Source organism: Ahaetulla prasina, chromosome 3 (genome assembly GCF_028640845.1).
Source record: "Ahaetulla prasina isolate Xishuangbanna chromosome 3, ASM2864084v1, whole genome shotgun sequence".
NCBI classification, from domain to species: domain Eukaryota; kingdom Metazoa; phylum Chordata; class Lepidosauria; order Squamata; family Colubridae; genus Ahaetulla; species Ahaetulla prasina.
The window spans coordinates 151243951-151267739 of NC_080541.1; the positions used below are offsets into that span (position 1 = coordinate 151243951).

The window sequence follows — 23789 nt, forward strand, 5'->3', positions numbered from 1 at the left end:
TAAGTATGCTTATTGCAAGAACTAGAAAAGCCATTAAAGAAGAAACCCAGCAGTAAATAAATCCTATTTAACAGAGACAAAGTTCAATTTTTGTGTCTCTTTTTCCAAACAAGATGGCTCATGCTTTTGGGTACGGTGAGCTGTGAAGATCTGCATTGATACTACCACAAAATAGTTTGATTTCAAGGTGCTTGTTTGCCAAATCTCACAGTTAAATTGGTGGGTCAGATCCTCAGGATTATTTGGCAGGAGTGGCTACAGCAGCATTACCAGATAGGCTTGGAGTTGCCATGATTAATTAGGTAGAGGCCATCAAGTATGGCTTGACACTTGACAATTGCCCATCTATACCAATCTCTTCAATCACAGCCATCTGCCACTGTGATTTTCCATAGTTCCCTGCAATATCTAATTCAGAGACATGAGAAAAATTAAAATGGACTATAGTAGAGTTTCTACCCTTCGTAGCCAGAAGAGATTTTCAGAGCTATCCAACCAGTCTGGAGGAATTATGATGTCTTTATTTATTGCATTTATGTCATATATTTTTTTTTCTCTTTTTGAACCAAGCAGTTACATGGGGGTGGGAGGCTCCCTTAATTTTATTCCTAAAAACTTTCAAGCAAAGGCCATTTCTGAAACCTATGAAAACACAATGGAAAAATACTTGATTGATGTCTGTTTACTTTTAACTTTTTTCCTTTTCTTAGGGATGTACTGATTCCTGTATTGGAAGTTCTTGGATGTAGCTTTTGTAAAGACTGATTATGAGTGGGTAGCACAGGGCCAAAAAAAACTCTTTAGCATTTTTGCTTCCAGAAAGGAGAGAAGTCATTACCAATAATCCTAGACAGTCTCTTTCTCCCCTTCTTTTTCACATTTAACACTAATTATTAAACTAAAGAGTTGGATTAAGGGAGAAAAGCTAAAAAGTAAAAAAATTATCAATATTGGACAAATTGAAAACATATATGTTAAACTTTAGAAACACTTTTAAGTTAAGTCGCTTATGTCTTATGTTGCAACTTTACAAATCTTTACAAATGCCTGACTTATTTACAAAATGGATTGTGTGCTTCTCATGCCTTTAATATCTTTTCTTTGCTAATTCTTACAGGGTATTTTGCAGTTTGCACAGTGTGCTTACCTGTAAGGGGATGGATTTGTATAAATGATGGAACTATTAGTTGGTGGCTGGAAGTAGGGTGTGTTATGATGATGGGCAGAAAGGTGCTTTGGACTATGAGGGAGAGCATGAATTTATCACCTCTGCGACTACATAAATCACATACATACAGGTTTGTGCTGCAGCTTTGAAGAGCAGATTTTTGATCCTAGGAAAATATCCATTTGCTTTAAGAAGACACAGACAGATGTCAAATGGGTATCCTATGATCTTTTTGCCTTCCAAAGCCCAGGACAGCCTTAATATATGTATAATATACACAATATTTAGATATGCTAAACTTTATTGGTTTGCTGGAGAGGTAGATAACTCAAAGGTTAAGACTAGTCTCCAAGGATAATTGGTGAATGCTTGGCACAGAACTCCAATGTATAACAGATTACATATTAAGTCGGAATATGCAGGACATAATTAAGGAACCAAATGCTTGAAGGAAAAGAATAGCATATACATTTTCCTGTTCATCCAAATGTGAATGGAAATGCTCTTTTTTAACCTTTCACGCACACATATGTTCTCATTCATGTCTGAGGCTCTAAAAGGATCCAATATGTGATATGCTGCATCATGTTTCTTTTGGAGGAAGATAGTTATGGCATTGTCTTCGCACATCCCTAAGTATGAAAGGTTATGAACTTCTGCTATTCCTTGTCCAAGAAGAGTTGTAGGCACTGTAAATAAATGTGTTAGTAACTTTGGTTTTGGATGTTAACTAATGTTCTGTTGGACTCCAAAAATATAAATATACATAGAGCTTCTTTCTTGCTTGTTAAGAGTACACTGCACATCTTTGAAGCAGTTTCACTATTCATTCTTTGTATTATACTAATATATTAACTCTAATTAAAAATTGTTTCTTTGAAGACAATGGGAGTTAGTTCTGTAATGGCTCAATAATTGGATATAAATAAATAAATGGGATATACGTTTAACCTAAACTGCATGCTAAGGAATCCAACATTTAAATATCATAGTGTTAGAATAGTTTTATTGTGAATGTGGTTATGAAACACACTGTTGAACTGCTTTTTGGATGACACGCCTCCCCTTAGTCTTTAATAATAAACAGAAACCACAAATTTCACAACACAGTAGCTTTTAATAAAATTATAAATAGGGCAAAAAGGAAATTCTAATATCATAAATTAACTTATTAAATTTTCCATTGAAACTGAGCTTTGGCCTGAACAAATAAGGGCAGAAGAAAGTGCCAGAATACCACAAAAGTGTCTGTTGTATTCTGGCCCAACCAGAAGCAGGAAATTCTTGTGAGATCCTGTGTTTCTGAGATTGCCAGCTAGCTTTGAGGCTTGCCTGTTATTGGTTATTAGAGAGCAAAGAATGTAACTGGATGCAGTATTTCTGGAAATGTAAAAAGCAGCGGGTAAAAATTGTGCTATTTTTGCATTTTTAAAGAAATGGCTCCTGTGCTTTTGCTTTTCCGTATAACATGTGGCACAGCTTGCTCATGTTGAATTATCTACTTTGCTTTGCTACATTTACCCCTGCTTAAGTAGTTTATTCCTCTTGTATTATAATTCTTCCTGCTCTGCACTGTTTTAGCACACTCTAATCTGGGTGGGCTGGGTGATAAAAGTTCCACCAGAAAGTAATGGTGATTAAAATCTTATTTTTTATTTCAAAAACATTAAATTATTTAAGTTATTGTTATCAACAATTATATAGAGATATATAACATTGTGATAGTACTGTTCAAGAAGAGAACATATGGTATCACTGTATCACTGGTACAAGGAAAGGGAAAACTTCCTTGGCGTTCCATCGAAGAAGAGGGAGAATATGATTAGTAACACACCTCCCCCTTCAATAATTTTGAAAATCGTAGCGGAACTCAGGCAGTGCCAGAATTTTTTCAGGAATATATGGGAGTTAGACTACTATGGATCAGTATTTGTTGATAGACACCTACTATGGCATCAAAAAAAATAATAATACTTAATGCCTTGCAGCTGGGCTATATGAAAGAGTGAGATTATGTAGGTATGTAACTTCTTCTCTATCTCTTCTATAGAGATAGAGAATTCTGAGATTTTTAACATTTGCATCCTGTTATGCAAACCATACATTGTTATTGTGTCCACACTGCTGATTAATTCACACTCTTCACATCTCTCTTCATTAAATCAATAACATGTGAACAGGGATTTATATATATCCTATATGAGGGGTGAAATCCAGCAGGTTCTGACAGGTTCTTGAGAACTGGTAGTGGAAATTTTGAATAGTTCAGAGAACTGGCAAATACCACCTCTGGCTGGCCCCAGCGTGGGTGGGAATGGAGATTTTGCAATATCTTTCCCCCAGGAATGGGGAGGGAATGGGGATTTTGCAATATCCTTCCCCTGGAGTGGGATGGGAATGGAGATCTGCCACGCTCACCAAGCCACGCCCTTGCCCACCAAGCCACGCCCACAGAACCGATAGTAAAAAAATGGATTTCACCAATGTCCTATATATTTGCACTTTCAATTATCAAGTGGAAGTTTTGTACAAATAAGACACTATATAAATTAAACATTTATCCAGGTCTTAACTTTCAAAACTTATCTTGTATTTCTCTATATTTCTTCAGTCTACATGTTAACTTGGTGTATTGGATTCGGATGAATAGCAGATTGAATTGATCTGATTCAATTTTATCAAAAGCAGGAGCAGTATATAAATACCTTTGAAATTAATGAGACTCATTAATCACAATTAACTGTATTGATCCAAGAGAATGTGTCTACTGTTTGTTTCTTCAAATCACTTCATATTCAACCCCTATTTGTTGGGGCAACATAGACAGCTACCCAGGTAATATTCAGTAATTAAATCATCTATCTTATACTGTGCTTGAAGCAATGAATTCTAGCTGATGCTAGTTTTACTGGCCTAAAAGGCTCATCAAAAAGGCTCCATAACTAGCCAATCATTTTAATGCCAACTTCTAGTATAAAAGAACTGTCTGAAGAAATGAGATTGAACTAAGTATGCAGAAAATAGGCTTCCATTGGTGACCATGATTCAGATTATTAAACAGGACTTAAATTCCCATGTTGCATAATTTATTTTAATTGAAACATTTCAACATCTGTATATCTACAGTCCTGGTTTTATCCTTTAAGATTAATTATATTAATTCGACTAGAAGTTACTGCAGGAGAAAATGTTCTGTGCTTTTCAAGCCTCAGCTTCCATGGAATATGTTAATTCCAGATGTTAAACTTGAGGTTTTTTTCAGCAGCTTTGTTACAAATGCCAGACTATTTTGAATTTCTTGAAGGATTTTCCAAACCCCAGCTGATCATCACAATATGTTGCAATTCATATTCAGAGTTTAGTTATGAAGTAATCTCTATAGTTGCAAAAAAAAATAGATAGGAAGAGACTGGTTTATAAAATTATCTTCCAGGGAAGGAAGGAAGAAAGGAAGGAAGGAAGGAAGGAAGGAAGGAAGGAAGGAAGGAAGGAAGGGCTGCTTTTTTTAGCCTCCTTTCTGCTTTTCCTTCAGCTTTTATGTGATCCATTTTGATAGCATAGATGAAAAGATCAGTGTATCAGCAGAACATTGTAATTATTAATAATGTTTAAACTTCTTTCTTTTTCTTCTAAGTATGTTAATTGTTCATATTGTAGATGACCTGTGAAAGTTGAGTTTGAGTCAAAGTGCAGTTTAGATGTATTATTTAACCATGATTTATGAAGTCAGAAACAAATAATGTATACAGTTTTTCTCTTCTGTCACTGTCTTATACGTTCTTTTTAAACCTGATTTTTTTTAAAAAAAAAATACTTTTGGTTGTAGCCAAGCTGTAGCACTGAGTTTTAGATTCCTTGTTACCAGGCCACTCTGTCAAATTCTGATTTAGTCATTTGAGTAATCCCAGCTAATTAGTAAATTGTTCAATAAAATATAGTTCAAAAAAACCTAGTTTACCACAATGTATGAACTACATTACATATAAATATGCAGACTTCTGTAGATTTTCTTATTTTCTTTCTCTTCTCTTGTTCTTTTTTCTTTTCTTTTTCTACCTTTCTGCTATGCTTAAGAAGGATGATCCCCTTTAGAAGTAAAAATGGAAGTCTAGTAGTATTTGTTGCCTTTCATACCTACTAGCTGTTGGATCTTGCAGAAATTATTGTAGTCTGTTTTTCTCTATCTAGATTCTGTTGGCCTATATGGTCACTGGGAAAGAGCCTTAGTTACTTTTCGTGTTTCTCCTGCGGGGCAGGTGGTTTTTTCTTTGCAAGAACTTCTGCTTCGTTTTGTCTTTCATGTCCTGGAATCCTCTCTCTACCAGAAGTGTCATGATTATTTATCACCATAGATGCTATCTACCTGAATAATATCAGGGCCACTTCATTTATATAGCACTCAAATGGGATCTCCCCTCCAGCTCTCCATAATGAAAAACAATGAAGAAAGCATGAAGGAAGTGCATTGACTGACTTTTCACCCCTCTATTGGCCAGCTGGAGGAACCATTGAGTTCCATGGGGAAATGAAGTACAGGAGCATAGACAGTGATATAGCAAGTGAAAATACTGCAAAGAGTATTTTCCTTGAGGGCAAGGCTCATGGCTATTTGGAGACATCCATAGAAAGGAAAGTCTACCCCAAGGAGACTTGGGTAAAGAAGGAAAGGAAATAGTTAACCAGTGGAATGGTTTGCCTCCGTTAGTTATGGGTGTTCCATCACTGGAGGTTTTCAAAAAAAGATTGGACAACCACTAGTCTGAAGTGGTATAGGATCGCCTGCTGGAGCAGGGGGTTGAACTAAAAAATCTCAAAGGTCTCTTCCAGCTCTGTTATTCTGTTAATGTTGCCCCCAATTAAAACAGGTGGTCAAATAGTTCAGCTGATTTTAAGTCTTTTATGATGTTGTTACAAGATGCTTTAGTTTCCTGTTTGACTGCTAAATATGGAAAACACAAATCTATAAAGTACCACAAGATTTAATTCCCCTGCTTACATTTCCTCTATTAATATTTAGAAAAGATCAACTGCATGTTGCATAAATGGATATGAAGTGCAGTCTGTCTTAGAGTTCAACAATATCTAGTAGACCATAAATTCCCTGTCTCTGTTTTGTTATACATGAACAATAATGATTTGTTGTTGATTTGAAAATATGCATCTCTATGAATTCCAATAAGATCATACGTATTTAGGGAGGATACATCTTGAGATCTGATGTGATAGCCTATTTGTGACATTCGTTTGGGATTTACAGCCCTCTTAAAGTGTACCAACCCATTTTATGTCCCTATAGATTCAGATCCCAAACACAGAGGGTTTTTTTAGGAAGGCAAGATTCTGCTTTCTCAATGTTGCTTGGAGATCTACTTTTACAGCTGCTTACAATGGCTTGCAAAAGAGAAAAGAAAGAAATTGTTGAATTTACATTTGGTCTCAGCATTAACTTGGCAATCTCATTTTATGTTTACTGTGGCTTTGTCTTCCTCATGATTCAGAGTTATTTAAGAAGGGCCATAAAACTGCCTCTATTGAATCAATTTACTTGTAATCTATTTTCAAAATTTCTCCTTTCGTCTGAGTTTGCAAAAGATCAGAGATATTCTGAGACAGAGATGCAGTTATTCAAAATAATAGAAATGTACTATCATCAAGTAAACTGCTTTTCATAAAATCAGAATTTTCATGATGAATTGTACTTTCTGGCATTGACTGAATTGTTAAAGTATGTATAGTTAACTTTTCTGTTACATAAGGGTTTAAAGGAATTAAGGGTACATAATTACCATAATGTGTAGCAATATGAGTTCATCAAGATCATTTGGCAGAGGCTTCTGTGCATTTTAAGTGAAAGTATAAATCATGCATTTGGCTCCATTCTAATTGCTAAGACATTATAAAATATTCAAAGAAGTTTTAATTCTGGCCTGCTTTGAGACGGAAAAAAAATTAATTTGAAACAACATGTTATGTGTTTTTTATGCAAAGAATGACATTTTGGTTGTGACATAAACTGTCACTAAGTGAGGCAGTCATTCAGTGAATTGAACTTGATTTTATGACCTTTTTTGCCACATGTGTTAACTGAATGATAGCAGTTGTGAAGTAAATCATGTGGTCATTAAGCAAATCCATCTCCACTGAGTTTTTTCAAAGCTTCCTGGGAAGGTCATAAATGTCAATCATGTGACACCCTTCCAGGACACTGCTGGTATCACCATTGCAAATGATACCAGTTACCAAACACTCAAATTTTGATGTAACTGGGGAGATGCTGCAACACTTGTAAGTGTAAAGACCAGTGGTAAATAATTTTTTTCAGCACTGTCATAACTTTGAACATTCACTAAACAAACGATTATAAGTTAAGAACAAGGGAGATTCTACATTACAACCATTGTTCTAATACTTGGGGAAAGCAATGGGCTGTGAAACTCTAGCATTCTTCCATTTGCATGGTGTTCAGTGGAAAGTTAAATATTGAAGTAGGTCCAGGTAGTTTCTAGCATTTGTTTTTTAGAAAAAAGGCAAAATTATATGCCAGAGATGGGGGGGAGGGAAAGTATGCAGTGAGGTAAGGAATGATTGTTATTTCAAGTGGTAGTGTACTGACTGTCTGAATGTTCATTTCTTTATTCTTAGTTGGTTGGTTGGTTGTGCAGAGTTTACAGTGCAGGGGAAACCACAATGACAACCATATGTATTATTGATTCCATGGTTTGAGCAATTGTAACATAAAAAAGCTGTGAAAAATAGCCCTTCAAAAAGTCTGAATGAAGACAAACGGATCTCTTTATATTGTATTGGTGAAAACTGTTGAGAATATCTTGGATTGCAAAAAAAATAATAATTGAACAGTAGATAAAGAAGAATTACTGGTGGTGCTTGACTTATGATCAGTCGCTTAGCGAAAAAAGATGCCCTGAAAAGGAGAACTTACAACCCAGATTCAAAGTTCCAAAGGTCAGCCCAACCTCCATGATCACGTGACCAAAGTTCATGGATTTGTCAACACAGTTGCATTTATAGCTGTTTGCAGCTTTCCATGTCACATGATGACATTTTACAATAGTTTTGCCAAAAACCAGAACTTACTTCCAGTTTTTCACAAAACTGCACTGATAGAGAACATTGGTTCACTTAATGACTGTGCTGTTTGCTTTACAACAGCCACCACAAAAAACATTGTAAAATTGGATTGGTCATGTTTGGCTTATTTTCTATCATCACAACATATGCCTGTAATAAGCAGGTTCCATTATGGTCATATGTTGAGGATCACCTATAGATAGCTCCTCCCCCAAATGCTAACAATGAAACTAGAGCTTTAATATTTTGAATAAATAATATGAAGATAATGTAGAAAAGATTCTGATGATTGAAAAAAATAATTGGATATAGCTGAAAACCAGTCAAACAAGACATTTTGGCTAAAGAAGAAATTAAGGCTGTTTGGGAACAATATACCCAGAAATTACTTACAAGATTGTTTGGTACTATAGTCGACTATTTACAGTAGAAGAACAAAGATTTTATTTTATTGGATAAAAGAGAGACTAAGACTGATTTGGATGCAGATTAAGAGTTTTAAAAATGAATAATACAAAAGTGATATGAAAAAAGATACTGTGTGGATCTGAAAATCAATTTAAAACCTCCAGAGTGTAATATGAAAAAGAATGCCAAAATGAATTTACAAATGAAACCCGTTGATGTCTTCATAATTAAACGGGACATACAAATAATAAATCAAGAAGAGTGACTTGGAAAGCCTTTTTATCTTGGATTTATAAAAGGAATGTGTGACACCAAGGAAACTCTTTGTGGGAAGAGATAAAGAGGAATTATTCAAGATGTTCCTGAAAAGAGACAAAGAGTAAATGATAAGAAATCAACATGTGGAACACTACTTGATGAGACTAAAGATCAAGCTTTTTAAAAATAAAACTAAAGTTTTGTAAAGTGAATCTGATTGGGATTAAAATGTTGTGGTTTACGGCAGTTATTAATGGGATTTCCTTTGTCCAGGACTGAATGACCAGACTTTAAAGCTCTGTTTATGAGATGTGTCTTTGCATTATTTTTTTAGAGAAGTTGATACATTTGGATTAGAAAATTGATTTTTTTGATTAAGATTAAAATATGTATGCTAATAATTCTAGTTGTTCTTAATAGACTTTTACTGACAAGGACTGGATGATGTGTTTATGCAATTTGCTTATTGATAAGGGATGAGATAGGGAATGAAGAGGGTTTTAATTCCAACTGTGGTCATAAATTGAGGATTATCTGTTGTGAGAATCATGACAATATTTATTCTAACCCGTTCCAAATATATATATATATTCCACCCAGTGGTGGGGTTCAAATAATTTAACAACCGGTTCTCTGCCCTAATGATTTCTTCCAATAACCATTGGAAGTTAACAACCAAACTGCTCAGAAAGTTAACAACCGGTTCTCCCGAAGTGGTGCGAACTGGCTGAATCCCACCACTGATTCCACCCAGTTATTTAAAAAAGAAAAATATTTTCTGAGAAGAATAAATAAAACAAAAGAATGTTTAATTCAGAGTGGGTATTCAGTAAGTTCTGACCGGTTCTGGAGAACCGGTAGTGGAAATTTTGAATAGTTCAGAAAACTGGTAAATACCACCTCTGACCAGCCCCGCCCCCATCTATTCTCTGCCTCCCGAGTCCCAGCTGATCAGGAGGAAATGGGGATTTTGCAGTAACCTTCCCCTGGAGTGGGGTGGGAATGGAGATTTTACATGCCCTGCCCTGCACATCAAGCCACGCCCATCAAGCCATGGCATGCCTGCCAAGCCACGCCCACCAATCTAGTAGAAAAAATTTTTTGAATCCCATCACTGGTTTAATTGTATTAATTAAATAATTTTATATTTAGGAAAATCCTTTGTGGTAACACATACACATAGAAAAATCATTTATAATCCTAATCACACTACTAGACAAGTTTCATTTAATTTAGTAAGATTTACTATTGAATAAACATGTAGAATTCCACTATTTAAACTCCCATCTGCTAACAGAAACAAATTCTATCTATCGATCTTTATTTATTTATTTGATTTATTTAGGTGGCAAGTAGATTTATTTGCCTCAAGGTGACTCTAGCTGGCTTACAACATTAAAAGCTGTAAAACATTAAAACATTAATATTTCTAAAAACAATAAAAAGAATTGCAATCAACAGTAAAATTCTATAGTCTACTTTAATCAAGGTTGAAAGAAATATATTGCTTTGCCCTTATGCCAGGACTGCTTGAAAGAAAAAAATGCTTGACTTTGTGTTGTTTCTCCTTCCTTCCTATTTTGAGCTTCATTTTAGCAGTCTCACTGCTTTTTCATGTTTAAACTAGCAAGAAGCTGTTTGAGTCTGAACGTGGCTTTCATTAATTAAAATCAAGACGGTCACCACAATCCTAGAGAAAAATTCCCCAAGGTTCTATGAGGTTAGGAAGATCTACTTTCTAATGTGTTTAGTTTTGGTAGGATCAAATTTTGCTCCTAAGCAAGTTGTTGAAATATATTACTAGGAAATGTATCCATCACCCTAATAGTTTGTTACACTTAATGCTTCCTGACTCTCTGTCTCTTTCTATATACATACAGTATGTTGCACTTTGCATTGGCTTTGATCTGTGCTGAACTAAGGATGTTCTTCATTCAGCATTCCAAGTAAGCTTCAGAATATTTTGTTCCACTAATATGTATGATTCAGTGAACTTGAAAGATTCTGTGGAAATACTGTCCTTATAAATATTAAATAATATTAATCATAAGCACTGTACTTAAGAGGGAAAAAGAAATAAATCCACCACAGCATCTTAATTAGCTCTAATATTCCATTGCCATCTCCTTCCCCAAATCTGCAACTGTTCCATTGGGTAAGGGAGTTATACAATAAAGTGGAAAGGGTTTCCTGTTTTCTTGGCAGCTCAAAACCCATCCAATGGCTCAAATACTGGGCAGACAAGGAGAAGCAAGTTCAGATGACTCAACTTGCGTTGCTCTGTGCAAACAAAGGGAAGAGAAGATACGACAGAAGTGTCCATCCTAAGGATGAAACACCCAAACACAAACTGAGCAATGTGGTATATGCAGTACAACGCAGTGAGCCATATGCAGACCTGTACATTGGGGAAACAAAACAGTCACTTCATAAACACAGGGCACAACATAGGAGAACTAGCCCATCAGGACTAGATTCAATAGTCCATCTGCATTTAAAAGACAAAGGCCTCTGTTTTGAAGATAGTAAAGTCCATGTTTTGGACAGAGAGGACCACTCGTTTGAAAGACGGGTCAAAGAGGCCATCTATGTCAAAACTGAACAGCCCTCTCTCAACAGAGGGGGAGGGTTACAACATCATCTATCTCCAGTCTACAAACAGGCCTTTCAACAGTTCCAAGAAGGCTCCAGACCCATTTGCACTACTCTGGTGACTCTGATGACATAGATAAAAAGTGGCCTTAACACTAAAAGAATGCAAATGACCAGCTGTCTTCAAGGAGTATAAATCCTTCCATTCCCCACCATCTAGTCAGAGCTGAAGAAGCTTCTTGGATGAGAAGCCAAACATCTTCAAACAAAAAAACAGAAAGTCCAGTTGCCTCTTGAAAAAGCACCTTTGGGACAACCAAGACCTATAATAATAACAACAGAGTTGGAAGGGACCTTGGAGACCAGGATGATTGAGAATCTCCATAGACACTCCTTCATTTGGTGACAAGCCAGAACAGAGGCTATAGAGGCAGGATAAAAATTGTCAGTGGGAACCCAAAATGTTGTACCAATATAGTTTTCTTCTGGCTTAAGAATGAATGGATAATACTTTAACCAAGCCATAGGAAAAACTCTCAAATAAGGTGTTTCATACCGTAATTGTTCCTCATTTGTCTAGATTCTTGTTAAATTCCTTTCTATTATTTTCATCTATTTCTCCTGCTAAAAACCCATTGGATTCATTATATGCTCTTTCTATTTTTTTTAAAAAAACTAATCCAGTTAGAACACCTCATTTAATTGGTCTTATGCATGTTTGAGATTCTCAGCTAGCTGATTTTTAAATTGGAATGTAAGGCAAATGTGGATAAGATCAGAAGCATATTTCTTTTAATCAGACCAGTATCATTTGTCACAATGCTACAGAAATGTTTTAGTAGATTTGGTACTTCAGTCCCATTTAGAGAATCAACCAAATTATACTATAATTACCATATGTTTATACTGTAAATGTATGCTGATTCTGGAAAAGCAGGCCTAACACATAACCGCATCTTCCATTTATGTGTTCTGAAGTCATCGGAAACTATAGTCCAGTATGTGCATCTGAAGGATAACTTACTAAGGAAGGCTGTCTTAGTATATTTCCCATAGTGTGTTCCTACATCCATTTCAAATATATGTAGCTGCCAACTTGGTAATTTTTGTTACCAAAAATTATGTTCAATTGTCATTAAAGTAGAAGATTTATTTAATATTATGAGATTTTCCTTTTAGGTCTTTGACAACTATTAATTATCACTTGGTCAGTTGACATGACTCATTTTCATGATTCAGGCAGTACTCCAATGGTAAAAGTAAATTACTGTTTAATCTACACAGGGAACACATTCAATATTGGATAGTGTTATGCATTCCTATGAATCATAACTTGGATATGAAATACAGATTAGAGAAAGAGTCCTTTTAAATCTTTAAGATGTGAAGAATATTTTTGGATCATATTCTTCATTCTATTGTTTTAATCCCAAATTCAGGCAATACATTGATTTTTTTGTTGCTGCTAATCTTAGAAAATATTTTTCTTTTGATAAATGGCCATGCTACATGCTTACTGTTTGGCTTTACACATAAGAATTATTTTTTTATTGCATTTTTTCTCTTTACATATCTCTATTACATATTTAACAGATCTATGATATTATTCATACAATTTAGAACCAATATTCAGTACATTATATATATTCTATTTCTAAACATTTTATATATTTATGTACATTTCCACTCCTTATTTCTATTATCTATCCATTCATACCATTTCTCCCATACACATAATATTCTGAGTCATCTTTTTCTGTTAACTCTAATGTTAGTTTATCCATTTCCGTGCAATCAAATATTTTTTGAATAACTAATCCATCTGGCGGTATACTATCTTTCTTCCAATACTGTGCAAAAGCAATCCTTGCTGCCATTAATATATGTAACATCAAATATTTTATCTTTTTATTATATTTCACCCTAAATATCCCCAGAAGAAACAATTCTGGTTTAAGTTCTATTTGACACTTAGTTAGATCCTGCAGCCATTTTTATATTTTTGTCCAATATCTTTTCGCTTCGGGGCATGACCACCATGAGTGAAAGAAAGTGCCTTGTCCCTGTTTACATTTCCAACATTTTGGATTTAAGTTTGGATACATCTTGGCCAGCGTTGCTGGCGCTAAATGCCAACAATAAAAAAATCTTATACTGGTTTTCCTTATAGGCCACAGATTTAGTTATTGTATAATTTTTATTCCAGATTTTTTCCCAGTCTTGTAATTCTATATTGTATCCTACGTTTTTAGCCCAGGCGATCATAGGTTCTTTCACCAGTTTCTCCACCCTATCAAAATTTAGTAAATAATTATATATTTTGGTTATTAGTTTTCCCTCTGGATCTACAAACAGTTTTATCTAACAGTTTATCGCATAAGAATTCTTATTTATTATTTATTTTATAAAGTTTCCTTTCTAAATAAGAATGATAACTAAAAGGGAGGACTTAATATGAAGGGTTTCTAGGAGCAGGAAGAGCAGGCAGTTAAAATAGAGTCGCTAGTGTTCTCTGAAAAGGAATTAGTGTTAAGAATATTTTGTGTCAAACTCTGAACAAACAACCCAGAAACAACAGAACTGTAGAACATCTCATTGTTAGGAAGAAGGAATGTTCTTACATGGCTTGATTGTTATCAACATTTTCAAGCAGGTCTATTAGCAATTTAATGGAATATTGGTTATTCATGGGCAATAATAGCTCTAGTTGAAATGTCCATTATGTTCTCTCTTTCCCATGCACTTTGGAATGAGTAGAATGTGATAGCTGAGCTTTCAGCAAGCTTCATGAATTTTAAATACTTTTCATTGCCTCCAAAAGGGGGAGGCACATGGCATGTGGTCAATGGTGCACTTGGAATTAGCAGTCACTCTAGTATTAGGTGTCTCAAAAGATAATGAATGCTTGGCTTATGCAGGTGCATTCTTGGCCTGCCGTGCATGTCCAGGCAGAATAGATTATGCCTCTTTAGTTCGACATCTTGCAAAATAGCCAATTGTTACTTTGTGCAGAGAAAGGTATTCAAAATATTGCTTTGTCAGCATACATGACTCTGGCTTAATTTTTTTGTTTTTGTTATTTCCATCATCTTTATTCAATCAATTTTTAACCAATGTTTTTGCAGTATGACAATGAACCCTCACGAAGTGTTTCTATACTTTCATAATGTATCTCCATAACTTACCTTGATACTCTTTAGAGTTCTATCTTTCTTGTTATTCTGCATCATTGCAGTTTTGAATGGGAATTTTCTCTCTTACTGTTTGCACAAATATATAACTTCAGACTGAGGCACATCACACAAAAGCGGAAGAAAATATGCATAAAATATAAAGTAAACACTAAATAAAAATGGAGTATAATTCACCATAAGGTAGCCAGTATGGCGTGTGGTTAATACGCTGGCCTACAAACCAGGAGCTTAATAAGCTTAAATGGACTCCAGAGGATGGTAGAGGATAGGAAGGCCTGGAGGAACGTTGTCCATGGGGTCGCGATGGGTTGGACACAACTTTGGAACTAACAACAACAACAACAACAAACCAGGAAACGGTGAGTTCCAGATCTTACTTAGGCATGAAAGCCTCCTGGAGGCCAGTTACTCTTTTAGAGCCTAACCCACCTTACAGGGTCGTTGTTTGAACAGATCAATCCTTCAGACAGAGCGATGCCTTCTGACTATCATTCAAATACAGGCCAGGGCTCTACATGATTACATCTGGAGTCCATCACTGTAATACAGATTGAAAACTAACGACAGCATGTAATGCAACTAGGTGCTATTTTTTTTTTTTAAAGATCAGATCACTGTTTATGGCTCTTGTAACAATCATTTGTTGTTTGGAAGATATTTAAAAATGACTAAAGAAGAAGAAAATAAAACTGACATTACTGGTTTGGCTAAGTGGAGACTGTGCCTTCATTATTGATACTTGGATGATATATTTTTTTATGTATGCTAAGACTATGGTATTATTTGTTCCAATTTAATTGTTGCTCATGGACATATGACAAGAAACACAATGCAATATCACGCATTAGTGTGTTATGTATATATTAAAATTGCATTCATAGTATTGCAGGTCACTATTGCTACTATTTTCTATGGGTTAAAAAGAAAAAAATTGTTAATTATACCTGTATCTCTCTCTCTCTGTAGTCCATAATGTTGACAAGCATGCTTTTTTTTTTCTTTTTAGAAAAAGGTACTAATTTATTGTATCCTGGACCCTTCAGAAAAGTCTTTTGGCAATATTTATGTTACATACTAACTTGTTATTAGTACCATTGCTGAATGAAAAAAAAATCATTTTCCGTTTATTGTTAATTTTCCCCTTCTTAATAATTATGCTTTCCTCTGTGATGCTGCTTCATTCCTTCAAATAGAAGGCAGACTTTCCTTTTTCATTTTTTCCTATTGCTGGACCTTGACCCATCGGTAAAAATTTAAGTAGTCCTTGCATAACAACCATTTTTTTAATGACTGTTCCGAGTTGCAATGGTGCTGAAAAAAGTGACTTATGATTAGTTCTCGCATTTACAACAGTCATAGCTTCCCTGGGGTCATGTGATCATGGTTTGGGCTATTGGCAACTGTCATACAGTTACGACAGTCACAACATCATGCAGTCGTGTGATTTTGTCACTTGTGACCTTCCCGGCTGGTTTATGACTATGAATGATTCACTTAATGACTGCAACCAGGACTGCTGGAATAACGCTAAAGCAGGATGGTCATGTATTGTTTTGGTTAACAGCCATTTCACTTAATGATAGAGTTGCTTGTCCCAATTAATCCTTAAACAAGGATTAATTGTTCTACAAGACTGAAGCCTTTTAGGACATGCCTAAAAGCAGTGTGTAAAAAAAATGTATCGGTATGCAGAAATGTAGCTCCAGAACGATTGATTGGGCATGTATGATATGCCTTCTGAATGAGCCAGGTGGCACAGTTCCATTTGTACATATTGACTTCTTGGGAAATGCAGAGTCTGTAGTAGGCTCATGCAGCACTTTAGATTTGATTCCAGAAAGGGCACACTCTGAAACAATTTTTTGTAACTGAGTCTAGAGTGCTGCATGGTGATGGTTTAAACTAGACAACATATCTGGGTAATATTCAGATTGATGTTTGTATGCTAATACATGTGTATATGATTTTTAATTATAAATGAGAAGATTCAAAGCACCAAAAAAGCTTAAATGCATAACCTGCAGATCTGTTGTGATATCTGTTTGAATTAGAGGAAGGAGCATATTTGGGGATAGTGATAAAAGCTTACATATCTTTTTGTTTTACCAGTTTTCTATTACTGTCATGGTTTGGGGGTTGAGAATGATACTCACATACTTTTCCCAATTCTGCAGTGCATCATTAAGTATCAGACAAAGCAATTATGTGCTGGAAAATTTATTCCCCATTAAATGGCATTTCAGATTTCTTTTAGGAGTTGAGGTTACAATAGAGTTGTTGTACTAACCATTTCAAAAAATACACACAAAGGAAAGTAGAGCATCTTGATTGTAGATCCACATTTTCATAAGCGTATTTATAATCATTACAATTACAAACCTGTTTTGTAAATTGTTCTATGCTATTTGCAGTGAAGTATTAATTTTCCTCTCCTCCTCCTGCTTATCAACCTGTGATATTTCCTTTCAGTTGAAAAACATTTGTTTAGTTGCCAGAACTGTGATAACTGAACCACCGGGAAATAATTTCTAAGAAATGTCTTGCATTTAAAGTATGCTGGCACAAATGTAGAAGAGACAGGTATTTTACATGCAGCAGTTGAAAAAAAAATGATGAACTGCATCTGTGCAGTGACTAATGAGCTCCATTTTTAAGGTCCAAAGATTGAGGAAACCAGATTCTTATAAATACCATCAAATACATTTAGTATTCTTTCCCTTCAAACAAAGTTCAGCTGGCTTAAACCCAGAGTCTCTCAACCAGACTTATTATGGATTAGATACATTCCATCTCACAACAGGAATGTGCTTATTAGGAAGGAGGGGAAATGGTGAACAAAGCAATAATGGCTTAACCATTCAAGCGCTTGGTATATCAGTGGGACATGCTTATTAGAAAATATTTGTATTTTATCCTAAGCTGAAACTATATGCAGCTTTCATGTAAAGGATATGTACAGATGTACCATTTAGAGAATGGTAGACCACAGTTTCTCTGCTGTTATAAATGTGCATTTTCATTTCCAATGGAGGACTTTAAAAAGATGTGGGGGTCAGCATGATGATATTTTAGTGGGAAAAATCCACAAAGTGAAATCATCTGGTTTTTTTTTAAAGCTGCAATGTTATAGATCCATCCATATTTAATGAAACATAGAGTCAAGCTATTGGTATCAATGGAACAAGCTATTCACAATTGCAGTTTCATTGATGTCATTTAATCAATGACAACAGTTTACATCCAAACTGTAGTTTATCTTCAGTCAAATATAGACATAGGTACCTTATATTTTGCAAGTCAAAAGCCAAGTTGTATTCTACCAAAGGCTGGTTTTTAAACACAAGAAACTGAGAAACAGTAAAGAATGTATTTCATCTAAGATACCTACACTGTATAAACAGATTATCCTATGAAAGTAGCCATACTTTCTGTTTGCTTTGGCTACCGGAGCATTCATTCCATTGTCATGCATATGTAAAGCTTTAATTGTGAAAATCAGAAAAGGAATTTGTTTACATTGTTCAGCATTTCCTGACGTGTAAAAAAGTATGGATAAAAATTAATCAAAAATGTCAACTACACTTCTTATAATATTGTTTAAAAGACTAAACAATGAATAGCAAATTCACTTTTGTGCAAGGACATCTGAGAAGGAATAGTTTCAAAATTAGATCTGGAGATAAATAATCAGGTTTCCTTAAAAATACCAGAATTTGAAGCAGAACTGGATTGAAGATGTGATGAGCCAACCTATCCTACCATTCCTTTTTCAACATAGTTCTGCCAAAGTATACTTTTATCAGTAGATGACAGCATTACAAAGTAGAGGTAATTCAATTACTTGTTGAGTTTCCAATAAATAAACACATGCCCCAACTATAGCATACCTAAACTTTAACTTCTCCAACTTCCACAGAAGTTTATTATTTATTTATTTATTTAATTAATTAATTAATTAATTAAACCATTTTATATTTTCTGAGCCTGATTTCAGGCTTTACTGCAGTAAAAGGGCAGTTCTGTGTTTTAAAACCTGGCATAGTATCGTTTGTGATTTCTTAATAGATACAGTACATTGATTGTGTTGGTGATGGATGGGTGCACTTAGGCTTGAGGATTTCGGTCTTGAAGGAACTGGGCTTAGATATATCATGGACTTAGATTCTGTATTAGGATGTTGGCTCAGTACTCAGTGTAAGCCTTCCTCACTTATTCCAGATATTCTTATCCTCCTGGATGGAACAATATGTGTTTATATGGTCTACATTTTAATGGAAAAAAATAAGGCTTGAATTAATCCCGTAGTAATGCCCCTTCCTGGGTTGGGAGGCTCTTCATACAGTACTCATGCCCTATTCCAGTGATGGCTAACCTTTTCCGGACTGAGTGCCCAAAGCGTGCCCGAACCCCCAAAATGCAATGCGTGCATGGCCTCATGCATGCCCCTGCCCCCCACATGCATGTGGGCTCCCCGCATGTGCCCCGTTCCATGCATGCACGCACAGCCCCCCATATCTGCCCTGCCCCCATGCATGTGTGCATGCCCCCCACATGTGCCCCCACCCATCCCCACACATGAGCAGCAGAAACCCAAAGGCCAGCTGGCCAGTGGGAGGTGCGTGCGCATATGTGACGGAGTTAAACTGGGAGGATGGCTTGTGTACACACAGAGAGAGCACTGTGTGCCACCTCTGACACGTGTGCCATAGGTTCGCCATCACGGCCCTGGTTACTGATGACTCAACTATTGCAAAGCACTTTATATTGGGTTGCCCATGAAAACCACTTAAAAATTTCAACTGGCCCAGAATGCATTGGTGCAGGCAGTGATAGGCATGCCTCAGTATGCCCATGTGACACCACTGTTTACAAGCTACACCAGCTGCCTGCATTTTTCTTGAGAAATTCAAGGCAATGGTCATCACCTATAAAGCCCTACATGACATGGGGCCAGATTATTTGAGGGACCACCTATCTTCCATGTTTTCAACCCATCTAATAGTAGCTGCCAGATTTGGCAAGTTCCAGAGCAGTGGTGAAATGCTACTGGTTCGGACCAGTTCGGGTGAACTGGTAGCAGAGATTGGGGTTGGTTCACTGAACTGGTAGCAACCGCTGGCTGGCCATGCCCCCGAACCGATCCACGGCCCACAGTCCTACCATGCTTCCCTGCCTTCCATGCAGCTTTCCTGGCATCCCCATAGCCAGTTTGCGAAGGCAGGCAAGCGGAAGGCCACTTTTGTGGTCTGCCAGCATTCTGCGGAGCTGGCAGCAGAGTTGGACAGTGAGGAAGCTGGAGAGGAACATGGGCCAGTCCTGGGGTCTGGGGAAGGCTCGGACGAGGGCTCTGTGTCAGAGGCAGAGAAAGGACCATCTAGGAGGTACACACTGACTCCAGAGCCTCCAGAGTTGGACCTCAGCGAGGCAGAGGAACAGGAGGAGCCTGTTCCCAGTGCACGCATGCGCAGAGCTGCCAGAAGGCAAGGACAGCTAAAACAAAAGGGACAACTTGGGAGTGGGCTGGGAGATGATTGGCTCCTCCCATAAGACTTAAAAGAGGAGCAAAGGCATGTGGGCCTTTGCAGGAAGCAAGGTTTGTTCATTTGGTTCAGCTTAAAGCCTGAAGTTCTGTTTGATTCTGGACTCCGTGTGGCTTTGCCAATTAGGTCTTTGGCAGAGTGTCAAAGGAGATATAGGTGATTATCCCGAAGGACTTCGCCCAAAGGACTCTTTATATCTAATTGGGACTCATCTGTGAAGGAACAGAATTCATAGCTGTTACAATAAAAGAGGTTTTTGGGACTACTCGTGTGTTTAAATGACTGAGGAAGCCTAGATCAGAACAGCCACGTGGAATGCAGGCAAGCATGGCAGGGCTGTGGGGAACAGAGCTAGCTGCCTACTCCCTTCCCCACAGCCCTGCCATATTTGCCTGCCTTCCATACTGACTTCCCGGTGGCCCCCCACATCTGCTTGACTTCTGAGGTCGGCGTCCAGCCTGGCCAGTGGGTGGCAGGTGGTCCTTGGTGGAAATACAGACACTGAGCTGGGGCTGAGAGGGGCGGCAGTGGTGCTCCAGGAGGGCAAGTGGACATCCCTGGGCTGCTGCACATGTGCCCACCCCATTTTTGCCAAGGCAGAGCCCCCCTCCCGCAGGGTGATCCAAAGAGGGGAGGGGGATGCTGCAGAAAAGGCCGCCTTCCACCCGGGCTCGCATGCCTCTGTGCCAGCTCCACGGGCTTGGGGCTCCAAAGCAGCCCACTGACTTTCCACCTGGCCAGCTGCCTGCCCTGCTCTCTTTGACCCTGGTGCCACTCCAGGAACTCAGCCCACAGAGTCTGGTGCTCTGGGGGAAGAAGGATCACTCACGGTTCCTGCCAGCAAAGAACCAGAGCAAGAGGCACGGAAGCCTCCAGCAGGGTGGCAGCCCCCCACATGAGGAGAGGGCCAGGCCCGGCTGCGCCACCACAGAGCCCATGGTGCTTTCCCTTTGGCCTGGGTGGCAGCACTTACCCAGCCAGGCCAGGTAGTCCATCTTGCCAAAGACTAGGTGACTGCACTTATAGTTGCATGGCTGGCCAGAGCGGGACATGGCACAGGCAGAGGGGCCAATGTAGCCCCTACTGAGCCCTGGCTGAGTGATCTCAGTGCCTCCACAGCAACAAGCGTGCCGCGGCCACCTTGCCCGCCTTTGCCTCCGTGCGCTGCACTTGGAAGGGGCCACCAGCTGCACAGTGTGCACATGTCCACCTGCCCTCCCGAAGCAACCCCGCCACCATTCGCTTTTATTTTGCAGCCGGAGAAGGAAGAAAGCAAATGCCAGCGCTGCAGCACATGCAAGACATTCTCCTTCTTAAACGCACACCGTTGCCTGTTGTGGCTGATGAAAGCGAATGGCGGCACTGCAGTGGTACTCCAGGAGGGCAGGCTGGCCGTGGACATCCCAAGGCTGCTGCACATGCACACGTACATGTGCCGCCGCTGCGCCGTTCACTTTCTTCCTTTTTCCTTCAGCTGAAGAGGAGCAAAACCATGAGGTTTTGCGCCAGGTGGCTGGCCCTGCAGTGACGGCTTGAATGGCCCAAATAAAGTTGTGCTTGCCGGTGAATGTCATCGCCAGCGCTGCTCCAGCCAGCCAGCCCAAGCCCAAGCTGGGCTGGCTGCTCCATCCCCACCGGCAGCTGGGTCATGCTCCACGCAGGACATTGAGCAGCTGTCGGCTGTGTGGCTCTTTGTTGGTGGCCAGCCCAGAGAGGAAGCGCATGGCCTCAGCTCTCAGATTTCACCACTGCTCCAGAGCCTCTTAATTAAATAATGGGAAGTGTGCTTTATTTGTTGCAATATCTGCCTTCTGGAATGAGACCCCATCTGAATTCTGTGATTGTCACAGAATTGATTGATGTTCTGTAGAAGGCCTGGTTGTATCCCAGATGTTAAGATGAATGGAGCTCCTTGCTAGAAATCTTTGGTCTATGTTTTTGTATAGAGTGACCAAATCCCATCTTGTTTTGCTTTGTATGTTTTATGGTTTATTATATTGCAAACGCAAACAAGCAAATAAACAAACAATCCTTACTGGAACTGATTATTTTGATCAGTAAACAGTGTTGATGGGAAAAAGTTTAATCCTTTTTATCAATGTTGCATTCATGGCCTCCCGCTATTGTTGCCTAGTTTTAGGAAAAAAGTGATTAGATCTGATCATGTCAAATCAAACCAAAGTCTTTATTAAAGCCTTTACATCAAAGAAAAGTACAAGAAAAATACATATATGTATAATTAATAAAATTAAGAGAAGACAAAAAGTACACAATATAAATTAAAAAAGTAAGATATCTGTTTCTTAATGCATCTAGTTTAGCCCAATAGAAAATAAAGCCTTATCCTTAGATATAGTGCATCTAAGATACTGTTGATAGACCTCAAGCTGGTAATTTGATCATTTTTAATATAAATTTAATGCTTTTTACCCTGTGTACTTGGTTAATATAGGAACATACTTAACATATAGCATTAATTTATAATATTAAAATGGCTCCATATTTGAATTTTGCTAGCATTAGAAAATTTCTTTTTTTTTAAAAAAAAGCCATTTATCTTCTTATTTCTTGTCTCCCCTTTTTTCAGTATTAACAGACTAAACTAGCATGCTCTCAGCCTTGGAGAGTTCTCTTGGTATAGCTTTCCCTTAGAAGACATTGCAGTCTATGTACCAGCACAATATTGATATTTCCAAAAAATTTTCTCTAATTTTGTTTTATCCATCTTATTTTAGTCTGATAACTATTTCATAAGCCTGTGAGTTTAGTATGCTGAATGTAATCCAGTGTGGATGCAATCCAATGAAAGAGACAAAATTTGGATACCACTTATCATGTTACCTTTCAGTTTATATAAACTGTGAGCGTAGTAGAAATCTATACTGTGTAATATAGCTGCAGTTAACATCCATGATCACTGAAGAATATTGCACAGTTGAAAATCATTTATTCTTTGTGAAGTGGCAAATATTGTTTTACTATCATAACAGTCACACCAAAGCATCTAAGATTGACCGTATTGAATATCTAATTGTAGTTCAAGAAATAATTTGCTAGACTTGATACAAAAATTATAGCAAAGCAGTTCTATATTTATTGATGAGTGGGCAGCTTGGACTACTTAGTTACTTATTGTATGTACTGCTCTTTTTTATATCTCCATACATTAACATAACTGACATTTTTTAACAAATAGTTCAAAGATGACTTGGCATAGAAATATTCTAGTTCAAAACTGGGGTAAATATATAACTGAGTCAGAATACCTGCAGTACTTTAATGTGGATATCAAAGAAATTATATATTTCTTTGATATCCACATTACATTTGATATCCACATTACATTTTCTCTAGAGATTTAAATTGTCAAGCAATATATAACAGAAACACAGGGACATTATTATCATCAAAATATGACAAAAATATGTGATGATCATTATTCTTCAAGATAGCATTCTAATTCAGACAGTCATTGTAAATTTTACAGTGAACCATTTTAAAAAAATGTTTCCCTAAATAGTTTATTGAATTTTTCTTGAA

General features: G+C 37.3%; 1 protein-coding gene across 1 annotated transcript in view; it reads left to right on the top strand.

Moving 5' to 3' along the window:
• The window catches only part of DDAH1 (dimethylarginine dimethylaminohydrolase 1), a 74356-nt gene that overhangs the window by 23822 nt on the left and 26745 nt on the right, over window positions 1-23789 (top strand). The window lies entirely within an intron of this gene.